The 22,756-nt window shown below is 39.4% G+C and overlaps 1 protein-coding gene across 1 annotated transcript in view; it reads right to left on the reverse strand.

Moving 5' to 3' along the window:
* The window catches only part of dpp10 (dipeptidyl peptidase like 10), a 253,536-nt gene that overhangs the window by 216,782 nt on the left and 13,998 nt on the right, over window positions 1-22,756 (reverse strand). The window lies entirely within an intron of this gene.

Genomic DNA, 22,756 nt, shown 5'->3' on the forward strand with positions numbered 1-22,756 from the left:
ATAATGGTATCTGCATTGCCAAATGGTGCATTTATTCAGGCTGGGCTTGGTGTTTTCTCAAGCCAAAGAAGCGGCCTCTTCCTATCTCATGGAAAATTGGAATTATCCCTAAAAGCTGCAATATGCATCTAATAACAACACGATGCCACGGTGCATTACAGGCACCGCAGCTGCAATAAGAAATACATTACTGGAAGCCGGTGGAGATAGTTCAAAGCAATTCTTCACACCTTTCAAAACTTTTATGGAATATTTTCTTTGTTGGGATACTTCAAACAAGCAGAGAAAAAGTTATAGATTATCTGGAAGGCTGCCCTGCGTGCGTGCACACACACACTCACACACAAACAAAGATTTTAATTATCTGTTCCTTTGACCAAGCAATCAATGGAGTGCATAACAATGTCCATATCAGATGAGGCAGTGTTCTGCACAGGTCAGATAGAGATGCTTAACGGATTGCTCAAATCAATTCTGATTGGTTCCCCCTGCCGTGTGTGGGTAACCGTTTGTGGTGTAATTAATTCCTCCACAGCCATACTTTGATAGTTACTGCAATACAAGCTGAGAATTTCAAACAGATGAACTTTAGCGAGCGAGAAGCAACCATATGAGTATACAGTAAATGTGTAGGCTATATAGCATGTGCCCCACAATGTGTATTCCTTTTGGAGGGATATATAAAAGAGAAAACACTCTGCTCTGAAAAACACACACACTCCTCCACTAATGAATATTTGAAGCAGTTTGGATTTCTTCTTCTCTTTTACTGACTACTAAAGAAATAGTTGTCAGGACAGCAAATAAACACATTTCTGGCTGTAGCTTTATGCTCTCACCATGACAGTGGTATGGATTTTTAATTTATAAAGCAAATCTTCCCAAATGTCAAAGTCTAAATTTAGCAAAGTGAGCAGTGGCTCTGCCTGGCCGCCTCGTTTCACAAGACGAGCTGCATCCAAGGCTTGACATCATAATCCACCAGATGGCTCTGTGGCCTTGCCATTAAAAGTGCCTCGAACACAGCTGTTGCATTACTTTCATACATAAAGCACACACACACGCATGCAAACACACACACAATCAAAGACACCTTTTTCAAGACACTCTTGTCCATACATATGTATTCTCTCCATCACCAGCATGAAATGAGCTGCTCCAGTGGATCAGTTCTCCCTGCAGGCGCTATGAATTGACCTCAAGTCTCTCTTCTGTCCTCCACACACACACGCAAATGAAAATCCCACTGGCCGCCTATCATCATTCTGATTCAGCGCTAAACTTTGGCACTGTTGTCTGATCCAAACACCTGCCAAGCTCCAAACATCAGTAAAATTTCTCTTTGATGAATAAATCAATAGGGCTCAGCCCCTACACTGACTGGTCATTCTGATGTACAGCATTTGAATGCCTCTTTTATATACAGTTTACCCCTGCTGCAGACCGCAGGACATTTCTGACTATGTGCCAAACAAACTTTAGACTGTCTTTTGTGTTGTAGGCCACAGTATAATATATAATATAATGTGTACAGATGCACAAATGTTTTTTAATTCAATGCATTTTGAGGTCCTACAGCGTCTTTATCCACTATTATTAGTCTTTTTGGTTATCTGTTTTCCTTCTACCATCATTTCACACTAGTATTAAAACTGGTAATATATTTCCCCTTTAGAGGTATAAGATGTCCAAATTGTGATGAATATGTGTTTGCTGGATAAAATCTTGTTGCAGTCTTGAGAGCTTGAAAAGCTTTGTAAGCCCAACAAGGGACAATTGTTGAAAATTAGCAGTAGCTATAAACCTATGTGCGGTACATCAGTCTCATGTCTTGCACTTGAACTATGTTAAACTGCACTGTCCCTTTTAAATAAATAAATTCAAATTCAAAAGGAAGCCCAGCTCTTTGTTAATCTGGATGATTGAGACAAACAGACAAAGTATAATCTATAAAATTTCAGATTGCATTTTCACCTAAAAATTAATTTCATTGTAATGCATGCCTGGAAGCTTTAATCACACCAGCTCGGACAGTTAATATTACGGATGCCTTGTCAACCACAAGTCACTCACAATCAAAAGCTTCCAATACTTTATCCTGCTTTCTGACTCTAACAAGGATCATAATTTACAAAATGAATTTTCTACTGTGTTCAGAAAGAGTTCACTCTATCAGGTGATACCATGAACTCATCAGGAAACTGCTTCTCATAGGTTTCTACACAACCAGAGTTGCCAATGAGTCGCCCCCTTGTGGTCATTACAAAGAATGGATGAAAAAGATGGGAGCCCATGCCACATTGCCTTAAACCTGCAGCCTGTGCTGGTCGCTCAATAGTAAGTGTATCCCCAATGTGTATTAAAGTGTTAGATTTTACTTTCTAATTACATTACTACATAAAATTTTTAGGAAAGTAAACATCATCCAAAATCCAAGATTACCACTTCACAGTCTCCTTCTTCCTTGCGTGCTGAGTTATTTATCAACTTTTAAAAGCTGGCCCAGATCAGGGGAATGATGTGAAGCCCCTGGCTGTATTAGAGTACAGTGCCAGCTTCCCGGTTATACAGGAGTTACAACCAACATACTGAATACTTATCAAGCAACAGTGCCATGAGACATTTGCACTGACAAAACATTACCAGGAGCTACATTTGGGTTTGGTCCTTACAGCTGTTTGCAGGAGTCTTTCCTCTGAGCTTATTAAATACCTGCAACCTGTAGGTTTTAAAAAACAGAACGCAATCGTGCATTTTGTCTGGGGACTATTTTTAATGGAGGAATAACTCCGATTTGGTGTATTGTTACAAATTTACATACGTAGTGCTGCAGGATGGTGTTTGTGGAGCCGAGTGAAAATAGACACCACTGTGTGCTCGTGGTAATGGAGGAACATATATCCCTGTGTAGACTGGAGCTCTCTGATTAGTTTTAATGTGAGACAATGGAGCTCTATGGCCCAGAGCAAAAACACATATTATATGTAGACTTGGTACACAAACAGTATTATTAGTTGGTTTTCATCTATTGGATTTGATGACAATAAAAAAATATATAGCATACAATATTACCAACCTTATGTTCATTCCACTGCCACTTTGAAATAAATCATACACATTTCTCCATTGCTTACAGAATATATTGGGGGCAACTTACTAAAGCCCTCTGAAAGATAAAACATCTATGTCAGAAGGAAGGACAATTTCCAAACAAAGGAGTGCCTTGAGAGAAAAATCCTGCGTTGTATAATTATGCACATCCATGCATCACAAGAGGCTCGGAGCATTGTTTTGTATTCATATTGTGTGTGATTTAGTATGCCAAGGAGTCCCTGCTGTTTTACTGTCAAGGCTCTGAATATCAGCGTTGTTCTTGCTGATTATACTGATATGTGAAAGATGAGAGGCAGATCTCAGCGCGGGGAATGCAGATAGGCGCTCTGCCTTATATAAATTCATAACATTATGAACAGATCAATTGAATAAACAGACAACAGCCCAGTCAGATATGAGGGGCTGTAAATGAAGATGGATCATCTTCATCTTGTCTTTGCGATGCAGTCTGAGGGGTCATGTGAAGATCTAAGCAATGATGCTTGCACTTTAATCACCAGAGTGGCGCATATAGCTATGTTCATTGATCACACCACCCTACACGGTGACTCCAAGCATTTTCGGTCATACCAAATGGGATCACTTGCTGAGTGTTACACTGCATAAAAGCATTAAGCAAAGTCCTCAATCTCGCACTGTCAAAGAATTGAAAATCGATTTTTCGACAGCGGCTGGCGGTAGTAATGATGAACCCAGGAGGAGAGGTCTCTGCGTGACCTCTCGTTAGCCAGGCCTGCTCACAGTAAATCCTCCATGCTGACAGTGTGAGCTTACACCAGCAAAAACGCCTGTATGTGTGTATATGTCAGACCCCAGCAAGGCCTGAAAGCAATGAAAAAAGCATCGGCTGTGACCCCATAGTGCACAGGGTGATCCCATGACTGCATGAGCAGTTTGCTATTATCTTTCTATGTGCAGTGTGACATTTTCTTGTTCTGGTTTCACCGTCTCCTGCTGTCTATAGCATGCGCCCCCCTTAGCTTTCCTATCTCTGATTTTGGCATCATTTCCTCTTCTTCCACTTTCCTCTTGCAGATTAAAAAAAAGACCTGACATTGCCCTACATTCAGACATCCTCAGAAGGATCATTTCAGTGAGTCACTGCTGCTATAGAATTTAAAGCTTATTTGGTAAGAAGGCACTAAAAATCTTTCTAAAGCCAATTCTTTCTACAGAGACACAAACCAACAGTAAACTTTTAGATAAAATAGAATTTACCCTGTAATATGTAATGATACAAATGATACAAATTAAAACAATTATTTCATGGTTCGGGCTTTACAGGTTAAGACCAGAATGTGACATTTTGGGATCTGTTTCACCAGCGTAGCCAGCTTCTGTTCTGGCATTAGACATGTGCTATCACCTTCAGTTTTTTGCTCTCACGCTGTCTAAATGAATCTTGTGCCAAAAATACGTTTATTTTAAAAGAAAGAAGAATTTTTCTGCACATAAGATATATTTTCAGCATAATGCTTAGCTTCTAACAGATCAGTCTGTTAGTGGTTCTCAAAGAGCTCATTTTTTTTGATAAAATATAACAAACACGTTTGTGTTTCTTGCTTACAGCTCTTTGAAGTCTTTCCTGGAGTCTTTCCTAAATTCCTGTAACCAGGAGCCACAGCAGCAGCTGAAAGCAGAAGAGTTGCACACCAAACTTTAAATAAAACTATTGATTTGTGAAAATCTAACAGTACGTCTGTGACATTGTCTTCAACTCACACGGTCACAGATTATCTGTTTGTAGCATCAATTCATGGTTAAGTTCTGAGTCTGCACAGAACTATCAGAAGATTTTTATTGTACTGCTGGTTAAAGTGTGACCCTCAAATCAATTTTTAATTAACTTTTTGATTATTTTTCTACTTTAAGTCAGCATTCTTATTGTATGCACGGATGTTTTCCATAATTATGTGTGACCTCAACAATGGTCACATGGATAGTACTTTCCGTGTAAGGAAGTCATAAATAAATGAATTCAATTGTTTTGTCAGTTTTGGACTGACAATTGTTTCATTGATTTTCACCATTTTGGGGACTTCAGGCTTCACAGAGGTGTTTTTCCATTTTCAAATATACTGAGACAGCCATCCACATTAAATCTAGATTAAAACACTGCCAATCTTGCTTCTAACTGAGGTGAAAAGATCGAAAATCATGGCAACCACACTTTAAATAAAGGGTAATCACTGTAAATTTCAGTCCTGAACAAAGGTTTAAGCCCACATGAAAAATGGCAAGCCTGTTTCAGCTTAAGCATTGTTTTCAATAAACTGCATGCTCAAGAAATGTTTTGTCTCACTCCCATTCCTTCTTGTTGCATGTTGAAGCTCTACTTGGAACCTTGTTAAGATCCAACCATGCAAAATTATTTTTTGTCATTTTTCAAGTGGTCTTAAATTTTTGATCGGGACTGTATACTTTAAAAAAAAGTTCTGGTTTCATCTATGTCCTGTATGTATGTCCTTCAGTTTCCTGCATGTACGTCTGTAATGTCATCTTTATTATTTTTTAATGGAATTCTGAATGGGTAAAATAATGGCTCTGATTTTTGAAGGTTATTCAGAAATGCCTGCTGATGAGAACACTGTGCTTTCCCATCTGGTAGAGAGTTCATCAGGCCAACTCTACTTTGAACAGGAGCTGCTTTTGAAGGGCAAAACTCCTTTTCTTTTAGGCAGAGCAATGGTGACTTCTGCTGGCAAGGAGAAGGAAATGCACGAGCAGGGTGTTCACATAAAACAACAGCTTTCACTGAGGACGATCCAGATTCCCTCATGCACAAGTTTCTCACAGACAGAACAGCAACAAAGATCTTCTAACACCCGAGACGTGACAAGCTGCTGCTCTCCGGAGACGTTGCCGCGGTGTATATGTGCAGTAGAGCATCCTAACCAATGCACACTGAATTCATTCTACATTTATCCCGTCTGAAAGGATGCTGAAGGCTTGCTTATTGTGTGTGAGAATCTAACCATCACCTTTGGTTATTCGTGCAGCTCACATAAATAATTCTGAACACAAAGACGAAATTGCACAGGGTGCCTTGATTGGATCGGATATTCAAAGCACACACCGTTCAGGAAGAAGGGGGTTTGTATTTAATAGAGTTGATGTCAGCAGCAGTTCTCTTAATATGCACAGAATGAGGGACAACTGAACAGCATTCACCTCAATGAGAAGCAATAGGAAGCCCATTAAGCTCCTCATTCCTTTCATTCAGGCAGGACACAGAGCAGCTTTTTGCAACGTCCGACCCATGCATCTGTTTTCTGCTCCATCCCAGGCTCAAAGCAATGGAAAATGCATTTTTGCACCTCTGTCTGCTCTCTGTATTCAATTTTCTAGGATTGGTAATCAGCAAATCCCAGAGGAAACTGATTATTGGCGACCGATCCATCTCTGCCAGGTTTACATATTGACTGGCAGCCCGAGCAGCAGCAACAACAGATACAATTGACATTCAGAGAAGGGGATGCGAGGCCACACTTATTGTCTAAAGATATTGAAAAGAAGTGGTTGTGCCCCCTAATGGAATTATCGCTCTGTTTTTCTCCCCTGCTTTAAGAGACAGATTGAGGTGTTATCTCACAGCTGAGGGAGGGGTTATTATTTTCTGGCCAATATCCGTGTCTCTCCCGTCACAGTGGCCTATCAGGTGTCCATTTTTTTCACCGAACCATTTATCAAGCTGCTTCTCTACAACCTCGCTCCTCTCTCTAGGATTTTTTGGTTTATGATCAGCTATCTAGAGAGAATATAAATAAATAAGTCAATGCCTTGGCAACTATATATCACCAGATTTCGGTTACACGTGTGTCTGTGTGACTGTGTCTGAGTTTTTAAGTGTGAGTTTTATTCACAGCGGTCTGAGTGTGAACAAGTAGGTGTGAGTAAAGTTAATATTTGCGTGTGTGTTTATGGGACTGAATCACAGTAGCTACCACAACAGCCACACTCAAATTTATTTCATTTTTACTCAGAGTAACTGCAAAAAACATGTTTGTTTCCCTGTTTATTTTTAACTCTGTTATTTTCAAACCTGCACGTTTGCTTGGAAGTAACAGGTCTTCCTTTGTTATCTATCTTTCACTACAGTGATTTTTGTCTCAACACTAATATAAAGAACTCACGTGAAAGGATTGCATCTTTCTTTACAGTGTGATGTAGGACATCTCCAAAGACTTAAAACCATAAAAATCTTTTGGTTTTGTCCACAATGAGGAAGCAGAATTCAGATACAGGCGAGGAGTCAGTCACAGAGCTGTCTCAAGACTCATTTTGGCCATTTTTATTGAGGTACAGTGAGCCATGTAAGCTGTTCATAATAAAAAAAAAATTCCACTGACTTTATATTGAACTTCCATGGAGGTGGGCAGCTTGTGGGAGACAGATCATTATAAGAATGATGGAAGCTGAAGCAGTAGAGGCAGCTACATATTCAGATTTTTAATCCACGTGGATTTCCATTTCCCATAATACAATTCAGTTGTGTTTTTCAGTAAGTGCAGATTAAAGTTTTTGAATCATTGTAGCACTGAGGGATATGTGACATAAGCTTAATTATTTGGTTATTTCTACAAGTGTGCCTGTGTGAAGCCGAAAATGAGCCTGTACACCAAGTGTCATTTTGGCTTTGGAGAATGCAGGGATTTCATAAGGTAACCTCGGGGACTGTGTCAGTGTGGAAGAACAAGAATCTGTAGTTCCTTGAATGGCTTCTTAAAGGATGACTTAAAAATCAAGTTAGTTCTCACAGACTTTCATGTTAAAATTCCAAACTTTAAATCAGAATTAAACATGTTTGTAGCCTGCTATGGTTTGGGTCTCTATGGCTATTCTCCCCTTAACAGCAATTCTTTTATTATTCATCCGTTTCAAATGTATTGAGAAGAGAGTGGACCGGTCACTTCTAGTTCCAAAAACAAATAAAATGCAAAACTCAAGACATAAAATCAGTTGTCCACAAAATACTGGGTGATGTTGTGTGGCTGTGTCCACCTTTGACATACAGTCTGTGTCTATAACAGAGCTGACCACAACTATAAGCATAGTATGGGAAATAAACAGTGGAGGGCAGTTTTAGCAGTACAGTGCCCTCAGCAAACCAAACTAATGATAAATACACCATGCAACAGCACCAGCAACCAAAAAATATATTTTTTAGAGTATAAACAGGATTATTGTCTTATAATTTCCTCCAAATGTCATTTGGGCAAAAAATGTGAACTATTATGAAAATTATTTTTAGCTGCATAATGAATGCTGTAAATGGCAACGTCGTACATGTTTATTAGCTGTCTGCAGGTTGCAAACACTGGAAGATATTCAGAAAAAAAAAATTGCATTACTTATTTTCTGAAATAAATATGTAAATGAAAGGTAAGTAAATTATAATCTGGTTGACTAAAGAAGCTCACGAGTGCTTCTTTAAAGACGTGCTGTTTGTGTTTCTAGCTCTTTAGTATTCAGAGGGTCGATATGGTGGTTCAGGTTGGAAGACTCGTCACTATAAACACAACATGTGCTTCTTTGATTGCAGCCACCAAATTTAGAGCGGTATATAACTGCATGTCTATTTTAATTTTATCCATCCCTCTGTTCGTGCCGATAGCTTCTGAGTTTTGTAGGAAGCTTTCAGTTACACACCAACCCACAACAACATCGCCAGGCTTCTTTTTAGATATAAGAAAGCCCCTCCAGAGCCACAAAACGCACACAACTGTGTTCAAAAGCAGCACTGGCAGTATTAGTTGTATTTCCTATTCTAAGTGTATAAAATCAAGTAAATCTGCTTTTGTTTTCTGCAACTAACACTGGTAATAATAACTGAGACAAGTTGACAATTCTTAAGACTTGACTGATCTCTTAACCTACATTTCAGTAAGACACAAGTGTGAAGTGGCCCCTTTACTTTCGTTAAAGCGGAGCCACAATAGCATCCTGACGAAAACCTTGAAATCAAAATTTTGGCTAACGGTGCAAAACCCATCTTATCTTTCCTCTATAAAGCAGAGTACCGAGGAACACTTGGAGGTCAACAAGCTTATTGACTAAAAAGGAAGAGAAAAAAACTGCCTTTCTGGACTTCACTACTATTCAACAAGCATATTTCTGCTCTTTCTTCAAACATGCTCATCTACTGTTCAGCCCTACAAGTGCAAAAGGTACAAAAAAATCAAGGCTACCAATAAAACCTTTCCATTTCTCTACAGTTTATATTCGCAGACTGAAAAGAAAAATATTACAGGCTTTACATGTAAATCACTTTTTTTTACTTTCTCTTAAACTTGAGGTCTTTCTAGCTCCTCTCTTTTATTATTGAAAATGGTTCAAAAAAGCAAACAATATATGCTGTGGATGATTTTTGCAGCTGGAGCCCTGAGCCACCCAGCACAAGCTGTGGGAAAAGTGCAGCCCTTTAACAGAGCTCCAGGGTAAACGGGGTGTAACGAACAGAGGCTTATTTAAGGGGACGAGGGAACATGACAAGATAAAGAAAGTATTGCAGGCACCAGCTGAATGTGCCATAAACCAACTACAAATAATCACTATACTTTGCGCCTCTTCAGATGGTTTAATTATGGGTTGTGGGAGACAGGCCGCAGCTTGCCATCACTACTGAACCCAGCTCAGCAGTCAGCTATTTAATCATCACAGTATCATTTCTCCACCAAAGCAGTCCCACTGTGTCTTTGCCAGAGACAAATGTGCAGTAGCTTTGCACTAGAGGAGAGGGTCACTTGAAGAGCTTACCAACAGGAAAGAGTCATTTGATCCTTCTAAACCACATCAACTGAATACACAGCGAGAAGGCTGCCTTCACACTAAAAAAAATATCACCACACATAGCGGTGTATTAAAACACGCCTCAGGCGTTCTTCATTAGTCTTAGAGCTTAGAAGGCTAAACGACAGAGTACCTAATCAGATTCATGAACTATTAATTGATCCATACATATTAACTGCCTGCATGAGGTGCAATTAAGACCAGGGTTTGCAAGGTTTCACAGGGTGGGCTTTTCCCACACAAAGCCCAACTGCACCCCCAGTGCACCCACAAGATCCCTGGGGGATGCATAAGGAAAGGGGAATGGTGCCATGGGTTCAGTGATTCATGCTCCTTTAGCATTCACTGGTGCACATCATGGCAAAGTAGCAACAGGATGCTGTACCTCAATATGTAGAGCTGGTAGTTTACTAAACTGTAGATCAGTAATGTAATCCCTGGCTCCTCCAGTATATCAAAGTGTCCTTGGGCAAGGACACCCCAAATTCCCCCCAAGGCATGCATCAGTGTGTGCATGACAGATACAGACCACCTAAAGACATAAAACGATGAATAAACAAAATGTCTTCTTGTTTTTGGTTTGTGTGTCTTTTCAAGTTTTTACAGTTTAAAGAAGACACAGTTTATAGCCAGTTCTGGTCCAGTCATATTGGCAAGGACAGTAAAATACACAATTTTAGTATGTAATGCTTCAAGCTCGTAGGTCAAAGGTCAGAATCACAGGAATTACTTTCTATTGGATGGTCTCCATGCTTTAAAGCAATATATTAGTCATCTGGGGACATAAGCAGTTTCTTTGACATTTTATGCTGACATCAGCAAAAAAACCATCAGCATAAAAACATAAAACATCAGAGTATTAGTATAGCCCTTGCCCTTTGGGGCAGAGAGTTGTGTTCGCTGTGTGCTTGCGATGACCACCGCAGGGACCTATCTCGGATTTCCCTATTTCCTCTCATATATATTCAGCATACTGTTAGAGAGATGGATGATCATAGTAACATTCAAATAATGATATCTGTGTATGTATAAGTAATCCCTGTGTGTAAAAAGCTCAGGTTTCAGTTTTAGTTTATTTAGCTTCAGACTTTTTCTCTGTATAGAGGGGCTCTCTTTACTTATTGAATTATTTCATGGGGGCAGCCCATCAGAAGAAAGCTGGCTTAGGGAGGATGAACAGCTTGTTTCAGAGACTGGGTAGCATCAGAGCATGGTATAAGATAAATACAGGTTATAAATAAGGGCATAAAATAATACAATTTAAAATACTCTTATGAATAAGCATTTTTTAAACTGTCCAAAGTTCCTATAGTAAAGTCCAGTAATAAAAAAAAGTATAATCACAGCACTGGGTATTAGAAGTTGGGTCCCTTGTTATGCTGAGAAAAACATTAAATGTACACAGTCTCAGCCAAGGTCAGACATTGAAAGGAGAAGTTGTGGTATCAGGAGCAGACATCACAGATAACAGTCTCCTCTGGCTGTGTATATCACACTAAATTATTTATATATACCAGATGATACAATTATACAGATAAGTGTATAACAGCAGTGCACTGCAGCACCAATGACACCTGTGTCAGCGAGCTGTGAGAGATGGGGACTGCAATAACTGTGATGGCAATAATAAAGGTGAACCATCCAACATGGACAAAGCTGGGTGCACCGTTTGCCTCTCAAAAGTTGTGGCAAAAGACAGTAACAGCCGCAAATCGTTTTTTCTTAAATATTCTGTATCCGTGTCATCATTGGATCCTCCAGCAATTATCTATGGAAGAAGACGCGGGGGTTCCTAGAAAGGAATTTCGCATTTGATTGAATATTTGATTAAATTTAGACCAATCAGGTAACATGGGAGTAAGAAATAGTCAGATTGTAGCTAATATTAGCAGCATTAGTACCAGCAGCTTTAATTTCTGTAAGGTTGACATCTGCATGCATTCACTGAATGCAGTTACTCAGGGCTCCAGTCGAGTTATGACATGACAGTTATATATACACTACACAGCCTACACATTATTCACATTATTCAGGGTTTTTACCTACATTACCCGATTCCATAAGTTCTTATAGTGTGATTTGGACTATGTAAACTGCTTACTCTAGGCCAAGTGATAACTCATTTCTAACAAGTAATGAGAGTAAGATGCTTATTATATAAACAACTGACCAATCTTCCCACTCAGCTTGACTCCAGAGGACAGTATGTGTGAATACATGGGTAGAAATACTGCACGCAACACCCAAAATGCCATGCACAGATTCATTATATAGAAATACAGCAGTACACAAACACAAGCAAACACACACATGGTTTCTACAATCTATCTTACACACATTGCATAACTCTGCCCTGCTTATGTCCTCACAAACTTCCTTCTTCACTGCTGCTTAATGCTCCCATCGCCACTGTCGGTGCTCTGCCCTGGCAGTGTGATGAAAATGCATGCTTCATCAACTTTGTCACAAAGTCTATGCATTGTATAGTACAGCAAGACAGGCAGAGCAACTCCAGAATACCAATGAAGAGCTGGTGTTGTGTCCCTGTCAGCCCCTAAAACATCCTGGAGATGCACGCTGGCAAAAACAATCCCCGGGTAAGCTTGCATCACCTTTCAGCGTACCAAATAATCTCTTTCCAAGTAAATAATTTGCTGAGTAGCCTGTCATACCAAGTCGGGCTATGAGCATGGTAAGGGATTAGAGGCCAGATTAGAAGAACAGCAAAGGCCCGGGAAATTGCATCACCTGTCAGATTTCCCTGCAAGAGATTATTGCCACCATTAAATCCTGTTGCATCGTGAACTGGCTCACTTTCTGGGGAATTTTGTTGTTTGTGCATGAGGAAGAGAAGTGATTATCAAGTCCCCAATAGACACGAGTGACTTCCTCTGTTCTGACAGCCTTCAATGCTGCCAGTCTGAAGTGATAATTAAGTGACAGCTTCACAAAGATATGTAAAAAGAACTACATAAAAAGCCAATAAATAAAAAAGACTGAATGTTAACCTTAAAAGTCTAATGCTCAGTTGGCGGAGGCCTTAGTACAAAGATCTAAAGCTAAATGATCAAATGCTGAGAGTTGTCTGTGTCCAGCAAGTTATACCTGAAAAGGCCTACAGGTGTCATGGACTCAGGGTTTGGTTTGCTTTTTTGTCCACAGATCTGTGCTCCAGTTTTTACAAGTGAAATTCCAGGATATTGTTTCAATGTCACTGTTCATTCAGGTGTGATTTACGTGTTCTCTTATATTTTTGGCACAAAAATGAAGCCAATATTGAAGTCTCTAAAATGTCTATTCTTTCTCGCAAAGGTTGAAGAAAATGATCCTCTACCTATATCTATCTATGGCCCCACCAAAACCTTCTCTGATGAGTTTATGGTCAGTCACTGATTTTACTTCTGAATGAATACAGCAGGATTTTCATTAGATCACAGATCACACTCATTAAAGCTTTACAAAGGCACTTGTAACCAATGCCCTCCAGTAAATATATAGAATATAAAGTGAGAGAAATAATTATTTGATCCCTTGCTGAAATCGTAAGTTTGCTTACCTGCAACAAAATGAATAGTATCTATTTTTTATGGTAGTTTCATTTTAAAGGAGAATCCAGAAAAAGAAATCACATTACATAAAAGTCATAAAAATGTAATTGAGTGAAAAAAGTATTTGATCCCCTACAACCCAGCCAGAATTCTGCCTCCCACAGACTCACTGTGTGGACCACAAGACCACCAGCAAGAGGCTTGTTGAGAAAGTAACAAGTGTTCACGTGATTATTTAGAAATCAGTAAGAAATCAGTCCCAAACTTCATGCAACAAGAGTTTCTCCACCAAATACTAAGAAAAGTTCATTTCTTTGTAAATGAGAAAACATTTGGTGGTTTGCAAGCGAGATTGAAGCACATATGTTTGGTTGATTTTGTGTTGGGCTTTTTGCTGTTGTTACCAATGACACAGACTAATGCTAAAGGTAATCTAATGAGGCTAAGCAAAAAAGAGCCAATTAACAATACTTTCCCTTGCCATAGATATTACAACAGTTTGAACTTAAAACAATTTTGAAATACTTTGTAAACCTGTCCAAAAGTGTGCGTAGCACTGAATAGCACCACTACAATACATCTTTAAAAATATCCATCATGCCAAGGCCTTGTAGGCTCAGTGAGTGAAAGTAAAGCACAAAAAAGAAAGTTCAAAGCCACCAGATTAAATAATTGAAATCATTCCAGCTGAATTTTTCCAACTCTCGGTCACTACCTCTGGCAGCCAACAGGGGCCAGCGGCTCTCTTTCTCGGCGGTCTTTTGAAGACAGTCTCTCCTGCAGTGTGTACAAGTCTGTGTGCAAGTTCGTGTGTGGTTATGTGCAAATGCACTTTTCTGTTTATTCTACTCAACTCATTATGTGCTGTCCCTATTATTGCAGCTGTGTCACTACACTGGAGTCGTGAATAAAGTAGCACACAACCGTTCATTAGTGTGTTGACACCTCCTCCCTCCCTTCTACTGTGTTACAGGGATGAGCTTTGGCTTCCTCCTCAGGCACATCAGTACAGCACTTTATACATACAAATGCGCGGAGCATGAACATAACACACTTTAGCAATAACTCCTTTCTCTCTCCCCAGAGTTCTTTGGCAGCCTGAGGCCACTGCAAAGGCAATGAGAAATACATTCATTTCACAGTCCAGGCTGTTTTGTTCAGTGAATATCCAGACTGGGACTGCAAGACGTTCTTAATGTATTCTACATGCAGGTGCCTGGAAGCACTGACACCACATTTCTCTTAGCAGGTTAGAAAAGTAAAAAAGTTAAAAGGGTTGGTAAAAGGTTGCTTTAATTAAGCTTTTGGGTACTGGCAAATGTCTAGTGATAAGTCAAAAATCATCATCTGCAGTTATTGTCCATTACACTAGTTTTACAACCTACAGACCATATGTGATGTGATCTTAAACACAACAAATATTAGCTTACCAATGTCTGGATATAACCCAAATATAAACCATCCTTTCCATGATGTGGGTATTACAGTGTTAAATGTTTAGTTGGGTTTACTTTACAGAAACAACTTGATTAGTGTTAGAAAAACTGTCAAAAAAACAAAAACAAAAAATAATAATAATATCGAGACTCTATCTGTTGTGCTATCCATCTACCCCAACCTCCTCCCTAATACAAAACTGTCATAATAACTACCACCACTAAAGGGATTTGTCAATTTTTTTAGTACTAGGTTTGGGGTGGGGTTAGGATTGGGCCATCATTTACCCCTTTACATGCAATGTGACAGAAAACCTAATACATGTGAGAAATATCTTTTAGATTCTGAAGCCAGGCTTCTTTAGCATGTTGCTAAAAAGCAGCCTAACTTAATCCCTAAGTTGTGGCTTGGTGGATGGTGCAGCATTCCAAACATACATAATTTTGCAAAAATAATTCAACAAAATCTAAACCTATCAAACTTTCATGTAAGTGATTTAAAAATATGATGAGAGAAAAAGAAAAACCTTCACACTGAAGGGAGTACAGTAGATTTCATACACACTATTAATTGGCCAGGTTTTCACACACCGATGTCGAAGTGCAACACCAATCAACACCTTTTCTCTCAGGCAGATGAACAAGGGTAACAGAACAAAAACACCACAGTTCCAAAGTACAGGTTTTTTAAAGGACTTCCCTCTGCAAGAGCAGCTGTCCTCTGTGTTGTAGCATTTGTTTCTCTAAAGCCTCCTCAACCAGGTGCAGCTTTAACAATCACTGGGACAGAAACACTGTTCATCTTATATTCTGTTTAAAGCACAACCTTTCAGCAGATGGTGGGTACAGTTGGACAGATCAAATCTGTTGTCTTCAAGCCGAGAGCAGAGCGAAGCAAGACATTCTCCCACACAGACCCCCAAGAGAAAGAGGATCACGTCAGATAGAGCCGCAGGTTATCGGCTCTACCTTGACCAGCAGCCTGCACTTTAAGTCCTGACTGTGGAAGGTCAGGACTTTCCTGAAAACATCGCTAATCACCACCAAAAATAAATAACGTTGTTGCAGGTTCAGTTGTTATATGTGGATGAACACAACCTGACCTGCAAACATAAATATTAGTTCTTGAACAAAGTTTTTCAGGTAGAATATTTTCCCCCTGTTCATCTACCGAAGCTTGTTATTATTTGAGGCAACAGTGTTACTGCTTACATCATCCTTCACTGATCCCCCTGCTGTCGATTAAACACTCAGCTACAAAAGAATTTCACATGCTATACCAAAATCAATGTTTTTACCATCTCTGTTGAAGTAGTTTCGTCCCCAGGAGTGATCGCAAGGCTTAGTGAGAAATCAGTTACAAAATAAATCACTTAGATGTCCTTAATCTTCAGTAAGCAATCTGCAGAGCTCAGATCTTACACATCAAAAGAGCTGAGCTTACCAGTAAAGATGGGCATTTCAGACGTAAATGCTGTTTGAGATTTACAGGGAACTATTTGAATATTCTTCACTCCACTCTGAAACGACAGTCATACCTGTAGTATTGTGGGATTTGTGGAGTTTGTACGAGACAATAGACATCTTTTTTTGTTTGTTTGGTTTCCAGAGCCTTCAAGGCCTTGCATCATTCTCCAGTTGGTGCATCTAATCTCACCACATCGCAGCATGTGGTAGATTCTAACATCTTCTGTTTTTCTGGATTGCAAATGGTAAAAAAGGTTTTAAAAAATAAATAAATATACATTTTAAGACATGGAGAAGCTGCAAAAATTGTTTGTGGGTTTTGTTTTGTTTTTTTAAGTCGGTCAGTATTCAGATATTTGATAATCATGAAATCCCTACTTACCACATTTTTGTTGCCTGTTCTTAACAGGCAGGTACTTCACAGTACCTGCTCCAGGTCACCACATAACACATCCAAATCTTCTGATCTGTTTCAAAGAATTATAATGTCCCCAAATGCACCACAGACACCCTACAGTAAACATTGAAACACTGCATGCTGAACAGTGTACACTTCTCAGCCTGAATCATAGCCATCTTGGCTACATGGAAGAAGGGGAAGAATGCTTTAGTAATTAAAACACACACACACACACACACACACACACACAACAAATATATAAAACAAAACAATGCTGGCTAGCTCACCTCACATTTTTATCAGCCAGTAGCACTACTTTTGTTGTTGTGTTAAACTGTCAACTTCACTATAAAAGAATTTAGTATGAATTTAGTGTAACAATCTTGGTACAGTCATTATCTTCATTTCTACCCTTGTCGAAATTCTTAAACTTTTTAAATAAGCATGTATTATACAGGTGCCAACAAAAACAGTCCAATCCTAATGTCTACATGATGTCATCTGCTGGTTTCTAAAGCCCCATTATCAAAGCCTTGAAATAAGAGCGTCTATCATCCACATTTTAACGTTTTGAAACCGAATGCGACTTGAAAGGGGCGGCCACAGGTATCGCCCTCTGGTGGCCATTAAATAGAATGCAGATTTAAAGGACTTCTGTGCTGGTTTCAGTTTTTAGACCCAGAAGTCCATGTCTTTGGCTGACATAGAGATGCAGAGACTTTGAAGCTCTGTCCTATTAAGACTTTCGGGTTCTGCATCATGATCAAGTGGATGAAGGCTCTTCAGGTACTTGCACCACTTTCTGCAGACTCTGCAAAACCTAGCTCTGTACCTCATGTTACGAAGGAAAGACCAAAAGCACTGCAATACAAGCGCTAGACAACCCAAACATTATAGGAAAAAAGATGTTTTACATGCTATATATATGCTAATATATGCTATATTAGAAATCGGTCTATTTATCAAGGCTATTTTGACAAAAACAAGTACAATTATTATTTGACAATTAACTCTCTTCCAGTTTGCATTTCATTAATCTTCTGGTTTCTGCATTGTACTTTGGGAGATGATGTCAATTTATGTTTAAAATATTCTGTCCTAAAGGGATAACTCGACATTTCCAAATTTTTGTCTCAGTATCATCTTCTAAAATATAGATGAAAGGAATATTTTCTACCCTCCAGAAGTAAAGTACTAAAGAAAACTACTTTTGAAATGTCACTGAATGCCTTTTAGGTCCATGCTAACATTCTGAATAAAACCTTTCGAAATGTCTTTTATCACCAGGAGACAGTCCTTTCAGAGTTAGGTGGCCCTTAGCTGGTCATACCTGCAGTAACATCAGGACGACAACACATAGTAATGCCAGTTCGTCTCCTGTGGTTCAGCTTTCTCTCCCACTGCATCATCTCTCTGGGAGAGTAAGTCTTTACTGTTCATAACATCACTGCAAAAGCGTATTCACAGCACATGCATCTAGTGAAAACATTGTACTCCGGATGAAGTACAACAAAATGTGACATAACATTTGGGTAAGTGTATTGCTGGAAGTGTTTCAAGGAAACACGTATCCTGCTTGTGAATGTGACGTGACCTTTACATAATGCTACTGCTTAAAAGGAATAGTTAAGCATTCTGCATTCTCAGTGAATTTTAATGTGCATTGGAATAGAACTTTAGAGTGCTTCATTAAACAGGACCATGAAATTTAATGTAAAGCTTTGGGTAAACATATTTACTGCTATGCCGAAATAGTCTCAGATGTTTTGCGTGATGAAAGAACAGTTGAAAGAGGCGTCTTTTAACTCGATATATTCAAGAGTGTTTGACAGCTGTCGACTGATGAAAAGAGTGGAAGTTCAAAAGTAGGAAAAGTGAAGTGCTGTTTTAAAAGAGATGTTAAATTAATTTATTGCATCAGCAGCCTGATGATCACAAATAACATACTTTGTTCTACCTAAGGCATGAGAGCCACAGGTTGTCATCGTTCAGTAACTCGATATCAGAAAGGTCCTTTAGTCTTAGACAACAGATAAACTTCTCATCACCACTAGTTTGGCACCTGCCCACTTCTTGGTTCATGTACCCACACCACAAATGTCCCCCTCAGCTTTAAACATCAAAACCTGGCAGAGTTCAGAGGCTGAAAACCACTGGACAGACTGCTGGCAAGCTGTGAAACAGATGGTTTCCCGCCTGACTGCTGAGGTCTGCCCACAGCCAGGCCAGTAACACCTGTTATACACACACATGCACACATAAATGGGTCTGGGTATCTCTGCTCAGACTGGATGAATGGTTCGAAGGGAAGGGATAACTGGCAACTAAACTTAACTGTAAACTAAAATAACTTGTTGCAATTCAGTCATCCTGCATTGTGCTTAAAAGCCTGAGAAAGTTGTCCGCATACAGTTAACTGCATTAACTTATGAGCACCTTACAGACTCCTTGTTTGTCAAATACAATGAAATTAAAATGTAAACTAAACTTCCAGTATGCTACATATGGATGCTTAAACAGGAACACTCAACATCACAATTGAATCCAGTTAACTTTGCTAATAATGCTATGATGGACCATAAGTTAACCCAATTCACAACATTTTCCCAATGCTGGTGTTTGGATCTACACTTTACCAAGTACACTTGGTGCATAAGTAAAAGCTTTAGAAAGCAAGGGGTGGAAATGCAGCAAAATATGAACCCCAGTCCCCTGTCCAACTGATTTCCTGTCAGTTCTGTGTGCTTATACGAACTTTGTGACAAGGTGAGCATCCACTATTGCTGTGGCAGGTTTCTAAAAACCAGTTAATCAGCCACTCTCTGGGGTTCACTTGTCTTCCTTAAAACTTCTTATTAAGCAATTTAATCCAAAAGCTGGATCTTGGTTGGAGCTGATCTGCTACAACCTGTTGGGGAGTAAAGCTGGGGCTTTTGGAAAGGTAAAAACTGCACCACTGTAAACAGGAGGGTACGTTGGACAAGAGAAAGTGAGAACACTATTTTTTTTAATGAAATCAGCTGTCTGTTAAGTTGAAAAGAATGCTGATGAGCAGCGAGACTGAACCAAAAAGCCCGTTCACTGTAAAAAGAAAACACTAAGCTAAAAGTCCCTAAAAGGGTCCATAGCTGTCATTTCTTAGAAAATATCTTTAAAATAAAACTTCTCTGCTTCTAAAAATCCCTCCACGCAAAAACCAACATGCCAACAGTGTCTACAGGTGACGGAAAAAATGACTTGGTTTTGGTTTGGTAGCTATAGGTAGCCTCTGAGCTACAACTAGTATCTCTACCTCTGTCTACACCTGCCATAAAACCCACACCTGTTTTTGTTTTTGTTTTTCACAGACTTACTATATGTGAAACATCAGACGTCCACCTTCATTCAAGAAGAGGTCGTGGTAGCTGCAAATCAGCCCAGACGCATTTGGGTGTTAGTGTCCTGCTGCTGATTAGAATAAAAACATTTGGATTTTGTTCTCGCCCATCGGGGGCTCACTGTTTTTGCAAAGGAAATGGGCGACACGGCTGGCATACTAATGTGCTCACAGCAGTGTGGTTGGTTATTTCCGGGCTCATCCTCAAGTATAATTTCATCAAAACATTAAAGCAACAAACAGCTTTTTTTATTTTTATTTTTCACACACACACGCACACACACCTACACACACACACACACACACACACACACTCTTCAACCCCATATTATTATTTGACTCCATATTATTATTTATCCAGGAACAGCATTAAAAATGGTGTGCTTCTATATGTTAGTAAAGAAAGTATCTATTTAAAACTGAAAACACTAGAAAATCTCATCTTTTCTTTTATGTGTTATTTAAAAATTAGAAACATGGGGTCAAACAGTTATAACATAATCATCAAATCAACACAAGGGTGGAATTGTCTTAATTAGACAGCAGGGATGCTGGAGTAGCAGCGTTTGTGGTGCCAGTGGTGTTGCACAAATCTCTAACACATCAAATCTCACTGTTAACAAGAAAAAGCCAGAACCGAGGCTGCTCCCTCCTCTCTGCACGAGGTCTCACCGGGCCGTGACCTCACTTCAAAAAGTTCTCCTCTGATTCACTCTGCCAGCTGTTCCCCTAATTATTATCTCCCAACTCCAAAAACACAACAGCTCTGTAAAGTCCAGCGTCAACACTGCTGAGCAAATCCAACCAGAAGCCGACAAGAAGCCTTTCATCATCTGCTGACAAAATCCACTTTGTCCTGTTCACCTTTTACCTTCACAAAGAAAAGATTTGTTTTTTTCCTGCGTGCAAAGATGGAGTGAAGTTTTAAGACGTATCACCTAAAAATCTGCTGTTTGCTGTTTTTCAAAGATGTATTTCAACTCTTCAAAATATCTGTAGATACATTCTGGCTGACAAACAGCTTAAGATTGAAGAGTGTAATTACGTGACACCACTACAGGTCATTGGGTTGAAGTGGTGACCCATAGGCAGTTTCACCAATCCTATTGTAAAAAATACTTCAACATAAGAATAAATAAATACATAAATAAATTAAATATGTATGTTTAACTGGCCAAAATTTCATTTAAGTTCCTGGAACTTTAACAAAGTGGTTTCTGTGCAGTGTATTCAAACAGTTTTAGGAGACAGCATGCTGTTCATTGACAGAGTTACTGCAGAGAAACCAATGATTGTGACTCAAGAGGGAAAGCACATTTTTTCTCTCTTTTTTTAACATTTCCAACTGGAAACATTTTATTTCTATAGCGCCAAATCACAACAACAGTTGCCTCAAGGCACTTTATATTGTAAGGTAAAGACTCTATATACCAGTGGTTCCCAAACTTTTTTTGCCAGGCCCCCCTTTTTTACTTGAAAAATGTTCGCGCCCCCCCACCACCTAACCCCCCCCCCCCCCCCGCACAAACACATCCTCCAAACACACACACCCATATTTTGCTCCATTGCGGTTTATTTCACACCTCAAACATTTAGTAAACAATTAAGCAAATACAAGTAAACGGCAATAAATTACAGGTAGTAATAAAATAAACTACTAACTCTTTTACGCTACGTCCACACCTACACGGGTATTTTTGAAAACTCAGCTGTTTCTATGCGTTTGGGCTTTTCGTCAACACGTAAACGGCGTTGCGATTCACCGAAAACGGAGATTTTTTAAAACTCCTTTTTTGCGTTTACGTGTGGACGAGGAATACAGAGTTCGTCACGCAACGTCAAAGGTATGTGTCTCTTTTCACGTCAGGCTGTGCGCCACGTTATTGTTTACATGAGATGAATTGCAGAATGGCAGATAGAGACAAAATACTGTTACTGTTAATCTGACTATATCTTCAGGTTTTACACGCTTACATATACACACAGTTACTGTCCCTCCATTTAGAAAGGCAGAGGCGTCACGGTGTAATTATTTTATGTGTAGTTGTTTTTTTTCCTGTGTAATAATATTCAACATTGCTATCAATACATTTTTCAAAAAATGTCTCTCTGTGCAAAATGGGTTTAAAGACATAAACAGCTGTGGGATACTGTTTGTCCCTGATTTGAACAGGGGGAACAAATTACGGCAGGATCAGCCTGATATTATTTGTATTCCACTGTAACTTTACTGCATAATGAGCTAACATCTCCAAAATGTCAGGAGTAGTTAGTTATTACAAGAAGTGTTTGTGAACTAAAAGTCAAGAATGTGGGATACTGTTTGTCCGTGATTTGGAGAGCCCAGCGCTGCTCCCGACGCAGGGAAACTAATTTTGCAGGGGAGACCTACCTCAGCACTTGTGCAGGTAAAGCCAAAGGGAAGATATGCTTCACCATATTTTCCTGTCTTTGACTTGGAAGGAAGTTGGTTTGGAAACACATTTGGCGATGCTTCATCTCCTGCTTTGCGTTTGTGTGGGAGCCCCGTCAAAAACCTGTCCACAGTGTCCAAGCGGTCTTTTTTTTTTTTTTTTTCTTTTCATACCGCGCCCCCCTGCAATGGCTTGGGGGGGGGGCACACTTT

This window comes from Oreochromis niloticus, linkage group LG16 (assembly GCF_001858045.2).
Source record: "Oreochromis niloticus isolate F11D_XX linkage group LG16, O_niloticus_UMD_NMBU, whole genome shotgun sequence".
NCBI classification, from domain to species: Eukaryota; Metazoa; Chordata; class Actinopteri; order Cichliformes; family Cichlidae; genus Oreochromis; species Oreochromis niloticus.